This window comes from Myodes glareolus, chromosome 11 (assembly GCF_982192425.1).
Source record: "Myodes glareolus chromosome 11, mMyoGla1.1, whole genome shotgun sequence".
Lineage (NCBI taxonomy): Eukaryota > Metazoa > Chordata > Mammalia > Rodentia > Cricetidae > Myodes > Myodes glareolus.
In genome coordinates, this window is record NC_142036.1 from 76,294,699 (window position 1) to 76,307,168 (window position 12,470).

At 36.7% G+C, this 12,470-nt stretch overlaps 1 pseudogene; it reads left to right on the top strand.

Annotated features, from left to right (window-relative positions):
* The first annotated feature begins 463 nt into the window (after positions 1–463).
* On the top strand, positions 464–870 carry LOC125387832 (large ribosomal subunit protein eL31 pseudogene; annotated as a pseudogene).
* The last annotated feature ends 11,600 nt before the right edge of the window (positions 871–12,470 follow it).

Here is a 12,470-nt window from a genome sequence, read left to right on the forward strand (position 1 = left end):
AAGCAGGGATGAGCAGGCCAGTGGTTTAGAATTAAGAAGCATTCCAAAGTTTCACTGATTACTTCAGACAGAAAAAAAAAAAATTCCTACAGCGATTTCAAGGTTGCTGTGCTCTTGCCATTACATACGCTGAATCCCTGTGTCTTACCTGTAGAGTGAACCGGTCCTGAGAAGATTGAATGTCCCCCACGTCATCGTGACTGCATCTTTCTTAGCCTCCCTGGTATTCCTAAGTAACACAGAATTATGTCAGTTTGTTAATCTTATTACTATTTTACAATAAATATATTATATTTTTTTATATATTTTTATATTTATCTAACCTTTGGGGAGGTCATTGTTCTATCATCAGATAATGAGTGAAATGCATCTCTGTTTAGTAACTGTAACACAATTTTCCATTTTTTTTTTGGTAGAAAATAATCTGTAAAAAAACACACAAAAGCTTTTCAGTTTGGGCCCGGCAGAATGGCTCCCGCAAAGAAGGGTGGTGAGAAGAAGGGCCTTTCTGCCATCAGTGAGGTGGTGACCCGAGAGTACACCATCAACATTCACAAGCGCATCCATGGCGTGGGCTTCAAGAAGCGTGCTACTAGGGCACTCAAAGAAATCCGGAAATTTGCCATGAAGGAGATGGGGACTCCAGATGTGCGGATTGATACCAGGCTCAATAAAGCCGTCTGGGCCAAAGGAATAAGGAATGTTCCATACCGTATCCGGGTACGTTTGTCCAGAAAACGTAATGAGGATGAGGACTCGCCAAACAAACTCTACACATTGGTAACTTATGTGCCTGTTACCACATTCAAAAAATCTACAGACAGTCAATGTGGATGAGAACTAACCTGCTGAATCTCAAATAAAGTTGGAGAACTGCCTTCAAAAAAACAACACACACACACAAAAGTGTTTTCAAAATACAGTGCTTCTAATCTTTAGAATAAAAAATTCTGGTTGTTCAATGAAGGATGTGAATTTTCTTTTCTTGAAAAAAAAGAGGAAAGAATAAAAAAACGAAGTTCTAAGCTTTGTGCAGTGATAGTATCACTGTCCATGAGAAGTATCTAGGGCATAATTATTGTTAATTGAAAAATGATGTTCTGCCATAATTTTTAAAGGAAGCTACAGCTTTTAGTGCCAAAGATCTGTCTGTCTGTCATTTCTTTCACTCTTCCCCTCCCTCTTCATCTATCTCACATCCGAATTCTTTGTCCATAAGAATTCATAGATACAGAAATAAGGGATGATGCAGCATGCATTTCATAGCCACATCATCACTGAACCATGAAAGGAACAAAAGGCACTTGATTTAATCTTTGAGGGAGAACATGAACAAAAGAGACAAAAATTGCATATTTTAAAACTAAGGGGAAGTATAAGAATATTTTTAAAAATCAATAACAAGAATGTGGTGTAGCTCACCAAAAAAAACTAAAGATAAGAAAGTAGAATTTTGAAGTTCTATTCACAGAAAACAAAGTAGAGTCTTCAAAGTTGCACTTTAAAAACTAAAGGCAAAGAGAAATTCATACTATTCAACTATTATTTCATTCTTAACTTCTCTATCAAAGATAGAAAAATAATATTGGTGAAAATTATGGAAGCCCAAGAAATGTGACATTGTTCAGAAAGCAATTCTTCTTTATAATGATTTTGTATTCATAGGTTTGTGGGTTAATATCTGGGTCTTCTATTCGATTCCATAGGTCGACTTTGTAGTTTTCCCAGATTAATTATGTTCCATGTTATCAGGACAACTTTTAAATAAAATTTTCATATTAATTGTAGTGATATTTCATTTATATTTTAATAAGTAATGCTTGCCTGAAGTTCAGAGAGTAAAACAACCACACTGGTCAGCCTTACAGACCAGGTAGTGGTGACACACACCTTTAATCCCAGTAGCCACACTAGTTTGCCATAGAAATCAGGCAGTAGTGGTGCTCGCCTTTCATCCCAGCACTAAATAGGAGTATAAGACAGGAGGAGACAGCTCTCAGATACAGTCTCATTCTGAAATTTCTGGAGGCAGGATCATCATTTTGAGCTGAGAGAGAGGTAAGAGCCAGTGGCAGACTGTTTCGTTTTTCTGACCTTCAAGTTGTACCCCAATTTTTGTTTCTGAGATTTTATTAATAGTACTAGAATTAATGAGCAATTTCTCAGGTAATTATAAATAATTAAAAAGATACTAAAGTACAGGATAGGAAGAAAATGTTATAATAATATATTTAATAAAAAGCAAAACAATTCTATAGTATACATCAAGGGAGTTAATTCTATTTTTAAAAAACTTACTAGGGAGTTTAATTAATTAACTAATTAATTCATTATATCAAAAGTTATACAATTTATTAAAATGAGACATATGAGAGTTATTGAAAACAAGTTATCAGTTGAATTAAATAGATTCACTATATACAAGTAATATATACTTTCCAATATATTGCTAGTAAATGGTTTAGTTTTGCCAAGAAAAATAATTTCCAGTCACATACTTCATATTAGAAAAAAATCATGACATATACTATTTGATAATACACTTATCGAAAAATACAGCTATGATTAAATCCTACAGTTTTCAAATTGTTTAATTATCACACTAAAAATGTATGCTACATCACAATTCATAAAGGTGTTTCTGATGGAACAGGATTTTATCTTGGAACAGGTTCCAATAAAATTTATCTAGAAAAAATACTGCAGAAGATTTGATTGGCTTGAGAAAGATATATTACTGATGGTCTAAAACAGTAGCCCCCCCTAGACCAAACACATGGAAGGAAATTAAACAAAAACCTATGCGATTGTTCTGAAATCAGTATGCATGTTGGGTCACACCAAGGCTTCCCCACCGGTTCTGGAGACCATTGAGAAAACATATAGGCTTGTTCTTGGAGGATACAAGATGTCAATGACAACTGGTTACGGCTCAAGGACCCTCCGATGGCCTTAATGAAGCTTCCTTTAGTTCTCTGAAGGCATGGCAGACTCTCCAGGAAATTATGGGGTTCCTATTCAAGCAATGCATCTGAACCATTAGAATCCATGTCTTGTTAGATGTGAGGAAAATTAAGATTGAAGCATCTGGTTTTGGATCTATGAATCTGGTGTCATTCCAAGCTCTTCACAGTTGCAAATGAATATAATAATGTATGTGCAACTTCTTCTGAATTGAAGGGCATCAGTAGATCCAACTGGGAAAGACAAGATTGGGGAAATGGGACATATTTCAACATACCAGCACTTAATGATAGTCAAAATGTAGTTGATATGTCTCCAAATAACAACAGCTTATAGGAAAATCTGAGCAGACATAAACCTCATAATAATTAGGTACTTGCTGCTTTCATGAAAACACAAACATGTCAATAGTCAACGTGCAGCACATTGATTCAAAACAAATTTCGCTTTCTTGTTCAAACAACTGCTTAAAAAATCCCTTCATTCCTTCAACTCTGGATTTAAACAAGATGGTCACAATCAAAGGTTGCAGTGCTCAAACAAAGTTCATCACCTGGTTTCTAGAAATCTTCGTCATGTTCTTTGAACTTTGTAGAGATTGGTTCACCACTTTCTTATGTGTTATAAGAAACTAAATTTGTTTTAGTTTCATAGTTATCTCTATCAAGCTTGACCTGTTAGCTCTCCAGGTACACAGAGATAATTGTGAATCTAATTTGCACTCTCAGGCCAGCAGCCAGAAAACATAATGAAAGAGATATAAAAAGACAACCAGTTCAGCAGGTATTTGAAGATGATGGATTAGAACTCAAAGGAACTATGCTTATGGTCGTGGATATAACAACTGCCTGTGCCAAATAATGACTGAAGAAACAAAGGAGATACATTTAATGAGGGAGGGATTTCAGAGGACAAATGAAAGGTTCAGGATAGACCTTAGAAAATGCTTGTGCCTGTTTTTATAGACCCATGTGAGCTGTCTGAAAGAGTCATAAAGAATATATTATTATCTATCTACCTAAAATTTCATATAATAGATAGATAGATAGATAGATAGATAGATAGATAGATAGATAGATAGATAGATAGGGTGGGCAGGTTGGTGTATGTGGCTGTATACATAAGCACATATAGTTTAAATACAATTTTCACAAAACCTTAACACTAGACATGAGAGGCTCCCTTTTGACTCTATTTGGCAAGATTGTTCAAAGGGCTCTCAAAATATTTTCTCCCAATGGGTCAAAAATACATTCCTATTGCTGAAGACATCAAGCACTTTGGAAGCAGGACCCAGAGGACGTGAGCTGGATCTGACCTGACAGCCTCCTCCCTGAATGTTAGCATCTTTAAATGGAGGGAAGAACCAGTATCTCCACCCATCTATACCACCTGTGAACCACAAAAACTACCAGGGTGGCCTGATAACACTAAGGGTACAATAGTGATATATATATGTTTATCTTGGCAGTAGCCAACAGCTCTCTAGTTGAACTTAAGTCCCAGCAAGAGAAAAATCATGCCTGGTACTGGAAACATAGCCAACTACATAGGCATAGAGAAGTAATGGATCTCGGAGCCGAACCTATTCAACTGCTTTATTACTCCAGCATGATCCTTAACTATACTCTAAGTATCTGTCCTTATATCCACAGGTAAGTTGAGTCCTCAGTGCTCTTCAGGGAAACAGACCAAGGTCATTGCAGAAAACTAAAACTGGACAAAACATAGAGGACCATAATCAGGCTGTTCTTAGACCCAGCTGACACATCTACAGCCCAACTCCTGCACCTACGACTCAAGGATCATTCCAAAATGGCGGGTGGAAAAATCTTAAAGTCTAGAAGAATAGCAAGTTTGCTCTAAAATTATGCCTCCTAAAATTTCAGAGACCCTACACTCACGAGTTCTCATCAACATGACGACCTAAACAAAGCCTAGACAAAGATGACACCAAAAGGCATTAACCCTAGACAAAGAACTAGCAGAAACAAATGAGTGCTGAGAGCAAGCAAGTATATGGGCTGAGCAGGCTCTGTTTAAGTATTATGGACACAAAACTTTAAAGACATAAAGACCATGAGTTGAAGAGAGAGCAAGGGATTGCATGGGAGTTACTGGATAAAAAAAAAAAAGGAAAATAGAGGAAAGAAGATGATGCAATTATATTATAATTTCAAAAATGAAAATATTAAAATTTAGAGCTAAATAAAGACTCTAAATTAGTAGGAAAAGAAAGAAGGAGAGATTTCTTTGTTTTTCCTCCTCAGCTTCTCTCTGGAGCTCAGCGCCTCAAACATACACAGAGCTACAATCAGCACCGCACGTGTACAGTGCACACAGATAACCATCTAAAGAAGAAGAAAACAAAACAGAAACCCAAGCCAAAAACATTAGCTGCTAACAGTAGGCTTTAACCTACAACACATTGAATACAATGTGTGGGGTAGACACAGGTCTGTGCGCCTTCAGTTGGTTGGCACTATACCATCATCTGTCTGTCCTCAAGATCCCAACCCATTGCCTCTCCCTTCTTGTCACTTTTATTTTTCTTGACTTCTCTTTAGAAGGGAGAATGTGGTTAGTTCTCAGTCAGTATAGTATTCTCAAACCCCTTTGCTCATAAGTGAAACATATTTTATTTCACTGTCCAACAGACAGGTTGAAGTAATCCCAATCCCTACTACAGTGAATCATAATGCTTCTTTTTGTACTTTATCTGTTTTCTTTGCCATCAGTTACTGTAAGGATCTCACAAAATGAAATTAGAGATATGGTTAAAAAGAGTTTGTTGTTCTTGCAGAGGTTCCCAAGACCCACAGAATAGCTTACAACCATTTGTAAATCCAATTTCAGGCAATTCCATCTCCCCTTCTGAAGTCTGAGGGCTCCAGGTAACCATATAGTTCATATGCATGCATGCAGACAAAATATTCATATGGATAAAAATTGAGTAAATCCAATTTTTTAATTTAAAAAAATCTTAAGGGTGAAAATAACATTTTCACACTACTGGGGACTGGATGCTCTAAAAACTAGATCTAGAAGATTTTATCAGGTAACCTTCCTTCTGCTCATAGATAATGTGGTCTGTAGCCTGACAAGGAGAAAGAAGTGAAATAGCTCTCTGGCCCCTTTATGAGAATACACTACTGTTTATGAAAACTTTGTTCTTGTGTCCTGATTATGTCCTAAAAATGACACATTTAGCGTCACTAAATGTGATTATATTTCACTACGTGAATCCGGGAGGAGACAAACATACATATTGGATCCCCCATACTGGGTTCCTCTGCTGCTCCTGTGATCAGCCAAATCGGACTGAATTCATTAATATGGATTTAGTAGCCAGGGAAATGCAAAGCAGAGTTCACTCAGGTGACTCTCGGGAAAACTGGAGAAGGAACACAAAAGCACAAGGCAGATCTATGGATCAGGTTTTAACTGTCACCGTAGAACCAACATCCAGCAATTGATGGAAGCAAATGCAGAGAACCACAGCGGAACACTGGGCTGAGCTCCTAAAGTCCAGTTAAAGAGAGGGAGGAGTGAGAATACGAGCAAAGAGGTCACGACCATAATGGGGATACCCACTGAAACGGCTTGCCTGAACTGATGGAAGACCGCCAACTCTGTCCTGACAGTGAGGGAACCAGCATAGGACCAAACTAGGCCCTTTGAATATGGGTGACAGTTTTATAGCTGGGGCAGACTGTGGGGCCACTGACAACGATATCAGAATTTATCCCCACTGCTTTTTCTAGCATTTGAAACCCATTCTCTCTGGAAGGATACCTGGCTCAGCCTAGATATAGTGGGCATGGCCTTGATCCTCTCAAAGCAATGTGGTAGACTTTGCTGACTCCTCTTGGGAAGCCTTACTCTTTCTGAGGAGTGGATGGGGAGTTGGAATGGAGATGGGAGGGGAAAGGTAGAGAGAACAGGAGTAGGGGAGGGAGTAGGTAATGGATTTGGCATGTAAAATGAGAAAAGATAGCTTTTATTTTAAATAAATTGAAAAAATAAAAAAATAGCTGATCTTTAGAAGAGGAGCTGCAGATGGTAGGCTTTCTCATGGGCAGATTCTGGAATGGGAAGAGTGGGATTGACTGGAGCTTCCCAACACATGCAAGTCACAATACAATCCATTTAAAAGCCAAACTTTCATTATCCACATCCATCGCTCCTATTTAATATATGTTTGTCATAGTTACAACTATCAATTACCATATATTTAAGATAACTATCTATTGTGAAGTAGTTTCATCCAGGATCAAACTTCCATCTTTTGAGGAAGTTTGTTAAGACACAGGATGTTCTAAAAGGTGAGGCCTTCCATTCTGCAACAAAGAATGTTAAGATCAGGAAGTAGACAACTCAAAGGCTTCAGGAAGCCCCTGAAACTTGACAGATACACCAAGCTCCTCTCTCCCTAAGCTGACGTAAGCAGAAAGGACAGCTAAGAGATACACCCAGAGTGCCTCGGTTATCTAGAACAGGCAGAGACTAGTCAAACTAGGGAGAGACTCAGATGGCCTATGTCACCTGGGACATGTTCCACTGTGGTCAGCCACCCAAAATGTGCAATGTAAAATTCCAGCTTTCCTGGAATTTTCCTGAGCTCTCAGTCATGTTAAGGTTAGCGATCGTTGGTGCAGTTATCTTTGAGTCATTTCTGCTCCTGTAAATAATCCCTCACTCACTTTTTTTATAACTAACTCAAATAAAACTCATTGGTTCACTAAGTTGAAATCTGGTGATTTCCTTCTTTACCCTGTTTCTGGCTCCCTATCTGACTAAGTAGACATTTGCTAGCATTTTCCCATGTCATGTAACACTAACTTATTTTTTTATGTCGTCACTGAAATGTAAACCCTATGAAAACTGACAGAAAAGGTGATCATGCTTCATTAGGGTGATGGGTAGTCAAACAAACATTTTCCTCCAGCTTTTACTATCATGGAGATATGAGTAAGCCAGGTGTAGTTAAGCTGTCGCAGACAAATAGTGAAGGGATCCCTACACTATAAGCTGTAGAAGACAAAGAAAAGTTGCATGGAACAATATAAATATCAAGTCAGGACCTGAGACTTCTAGCTTTGTCTTAGAGTCTATGAGGAATGTTGTGATTTTAGGAAGAAAACTGATATTGAAGGGTTTATGCTTTCTAATTTTTACAACTGAATTAGGTTTCATTCCTCTGAGAGAAGCAAACAGGTGTTTCTTCCAACAAAGGACCATTTATCAACAAATTCCTTTCAGGGATGAAGGGAAGAGCTGGAACAAGGTCGGAGTCAGTTCCACAATGTCTCAAAGACAGTTCCTGAAAATCCCCTTAAAACTTAACCCAAGTTATGTCCAAAGAAAAAACCTCAGCCAATTAAAAATGTACTGATGTAATTGCAGTTTGTTTAGCCAATTATATTGGAGATGACCCAACTGTTCCTGAAATTCCCCTAGCTGTGTTTACAAGGACTCTGCACGCTCCTCTCAGGGTTGTTGTCATTTTGTACAGATGAACGACCTTGCATGCATGCAGAAATACTAATAAATGTTCTTAGCTCTACTATACTATTTGAGATTGGGGTCATCCTTTAGCATTTCTGTGGACCTTAAACTATGTCTATAATAACCATAATTCCAGGGCTCTGGTGGCCGAGGCACGAGGCTGGTTATAAACTTGAGGACAGCTTGGGCTCTGTTGAAAGTTTCAGTTCAGAATAGCCTAGATCAAGACTCGTAGATATGATGAGGCTAGTCTTAGCGTTGCAAACCATGCTTTCTCAGAGTAGGAGCTTGGGCAGACAGGCCAGTGCTAACTGCCCCACTTGTCACTCTGCTTCTACAAAATCAACTTTTGTCCTCTCTTGATAGAGTAACTTGACTGGTCAAGACCTCAATAAATCTTAGGTTGTTCAGGGAGACACAGAACTCCCATAGCTGTGAGAAGGGTGTTTGAAGGCAACTTGAGTGTTGCCTCCTACTGATATAATGTGTGAGCACACATTAAAATATGGTTACTCTCTTATTCAGTCACTAATTTTTTTTAACCTTAGGACTCGAAGGAACTTGAATGCTAGTTGTCATGATTGGTTTTATACAAAAGTGTAGTAAAAGTCTTTTCCTAAAAAGATCTAAAGTATAAATTTTTCATGTAACCTTTTTCTGATATTAGTTGGAAACTTCCTTAATTTTTTTTGATTTACTCATTTTTTACTTTTTTAGACCAGAGCTCTTCATGGTTTATACAACAGTACCATTTCAATATTTGATCATGATAAACACTTACTGAATGAGATATTAATGTTATATCTTTACAATGTCATACATATTTTATATTTACAGCACGTTCGGTTGCAAGGAGGTCCATCCCAAGTAGTCAATGGTGCCATTGTGTTTATGGGGGTCACATGAGTCACCCCTTTCAGAAGCCACTGAGAGACAACACTGATGAAATAGGGGCATGGATAGATGTTCACTAAGTATCCTCTTCCTGCGAGATAGCAGTAGTAATACTTAAAATGAAATGTTTAAGTGAGGGGGTGCTTAAAACTTCCCACCGCATACGAGCAAAGTCGAACTTAGAGGTCTAAGAACCTTGCAAAAGCTCATTCAGCCAATAAGTCTACACAGCAGCATGGAATCCCAAGTCTACCTTCTATCTTCCTCACAGCAGATGCCTCAATACCTTATTAATAAATTCTTCAGTCTCAGTAAATATTAGCCATTGGCTAAACTATTAAGAAAAGATGTGAATGTTAAATGGTACCTTAGTACTAACATGCACGTGTAAATCAGATGATTTATAACTTTCAAGACATTTTCTCACAGAGACAGTAAGTTTGAAATCTAAAATAATACCCAAAACTGATGCTTGTCAGTTTCTGTCATTTATCAATGCAATTTTTTTAAATTGTAGATTTCTTACTCTTGGAGGTGAAGGGCATCTGAATATGACAGTGTCAGGATCTGACATGTTTGTTCTGATTTGCTGCACATGAAAATATTATTCCACAACATGTAGACCTGTGTTTACAAGCCATTGCAAATTGATGTTCTGCATATTCTGGTCACAGATAATTCTAAGATAGTTAAAAAGGAAATTGGCCATGCAGGATTAGGAACATAAGAAATTATGCATCCTTGAATTTTTTGAATTTGATGCATCCTATTAATGGGGAACTTTTATTTTGATAAGACGTTGCTGTGAAAAAAGGCAGGATTTTAAGAATTTATAAACTTTTCTGCTCTATGCAAATAAAAGACAAGAAAATTATTTCCTACAAGGCTAAGAAAAAGTATAAGAATCAACATGCCCTTACTGTAGAAGACTGAACTGAAGGAAATAAGCTGTATTTGAAATAGAGATTGCTTGTATCTGTATTAAGACTGATGCATTCGTCATAATATGGATGAGAGTAAATCAGAAAAAAAGCCTATACAGTGAGAAAAATGTCTGAAAGTTGGAACTCTCTATGATTTCTACAAAACATCACTCTCAATAGGAAAATATAGTTATAAAAAAAGCAACAACAACAGTTTCTGATATTTTGCAACATCACCACAAAACATCCAAGTCTTCGCACTGTAAAATGAAGAGTTTGCTTCCTCACAAAGGGACTCATGCTTGTTTTCATAGTTTCAAAACTGCAATTATTTATATTTTTAATGTGCTGAGGTGACAATTTTGGCTGAGCCCATGAATCATTACTAAGAACCTAGGACTGATTCTAAAGTCTTGAATTCGAGGTAGCTTCTGGTTGCTAACAGTTGTTACTATGAAAATAACATAAGACAGAAGATTTCCTAATTAAATATTTGCTTCCTGTAATTCTGTTTCTCTTAAATGAAATCTTAAACTGGTATAAAGAGGATGTGAAAGTGTTAACTTTAGTACAATTATAATATGTAAGTTTATATTTAAGACAATCACTTCATAGAAACCACCTAAATAGGGCCACTGACACTGTTTCTATAAATTTTTAAATTGCCATTTTGAATGAGTCATACTAGCTCAAACTCCACATTCAGTAATTTCTATAATTTATTTTGGTTGACATTTATAAAAAAGTCTCAATTCACACAGAAAATTGGTTTCTAAATATAATAGATTTGAATGGCATGCCTGGCAATCTCTTGACATACTTTAACTGATCCATTCATAAGCATAAAAGAGGATCCAAAGAAAATTATTATTTCACAGTTGAAATCTCCCAAGTTATAATATACTGGTGGGTAGCCCCAGAGGTCTGAAGTCTAAAGGACAGTGACTGTAGATTCATCTCACTCTTGGAATTGCTGCTTGACCTTGGCCTCTTCACAGCTTTATTTGGAGATGTCACTTGGAAATATGTATCAAAGAGATGACCCCTTGGATTATATGAGATGATATTTACAAATGGACTGACTTAAATAATGCTAGAAAGTAAGTCCCATGTTGATATGGGTCCTGCAGTTTTTCATTTAGAATGTTATATAACTTGCCCTGATGGCTAATATTCCCTAGAAAATTCAAAAGAAATTTCTTTTTTTTCTGTTTGAGCCAAATGATAATTTTCAAACTGATTAATGTGAATTAATATTCATAAGTAGAACAAAAGCAAGCAAATAGTTGCTGTCAAATATGTGTCAGCTGATAACAGTCAACACCCACATCCTTGAATGCTTCCCTTGGCTTTGTTTCCAGACTGTGCACTAATTGTATTTTTTGTTAATCTAATGTAATTGTTACATGTATTAGAATGTTATTTCATATGCTCATCTCACCATCAGGTTCGAATCGTGTATAATTTTTATAAATTATGGAAAGACTATGAATAGCTCATTTTATTCACACTTTCCTTTGCTTCATGATGATGTAAGTCAGCAGAAATCATAGACGCCTTCAAATTATTTGATTACCACAAAAATCATCCTAACAAAAATAGTTTCTTAGTTTTCTGGCATATTTCCTTGTCTATAAATGTTCTAAAACTCTGGCTTAGTGATTTTTTTTTTGGTGTGGATGGAACCAACTTAATAACCTTAATGTAGTACATTATTTCAAATTTAATCAGCTCAATCCCATCACTAGATTCTTGTTAAAAAATTTTCACCAAGAGTTTTAGCTTTAAGTGTAATTTAAGAAATTTTAAAAGTGATTTCTAAATGTTTCCATTCAAGTCAAGGATTCAAGTGACAAAGTCAGCCCACGCTGGAGTGGACAATTTGCTGCACTATGTCTAGTCATTCATTCACTCAGAAAACAGCCCCAGAGAAACATCCACAATAAAATTTTGACCTAATAATTGTTTGACACATTACCCGGTAGAGTTCACACACAAAGGTAGCCAATCCAGCTTGTTGTAAATAGAATTCCACATTATTACTTACTTAACCATTTCCAGCAATAATTACCCACTAGAATTCAGCCTCCTTCAGTACACATGTCTGAATCTTGCCTAGTATTAACTATATACAAAATATTTACACATGCTGGAATAACATTTTCCATTTCACAGTTTATA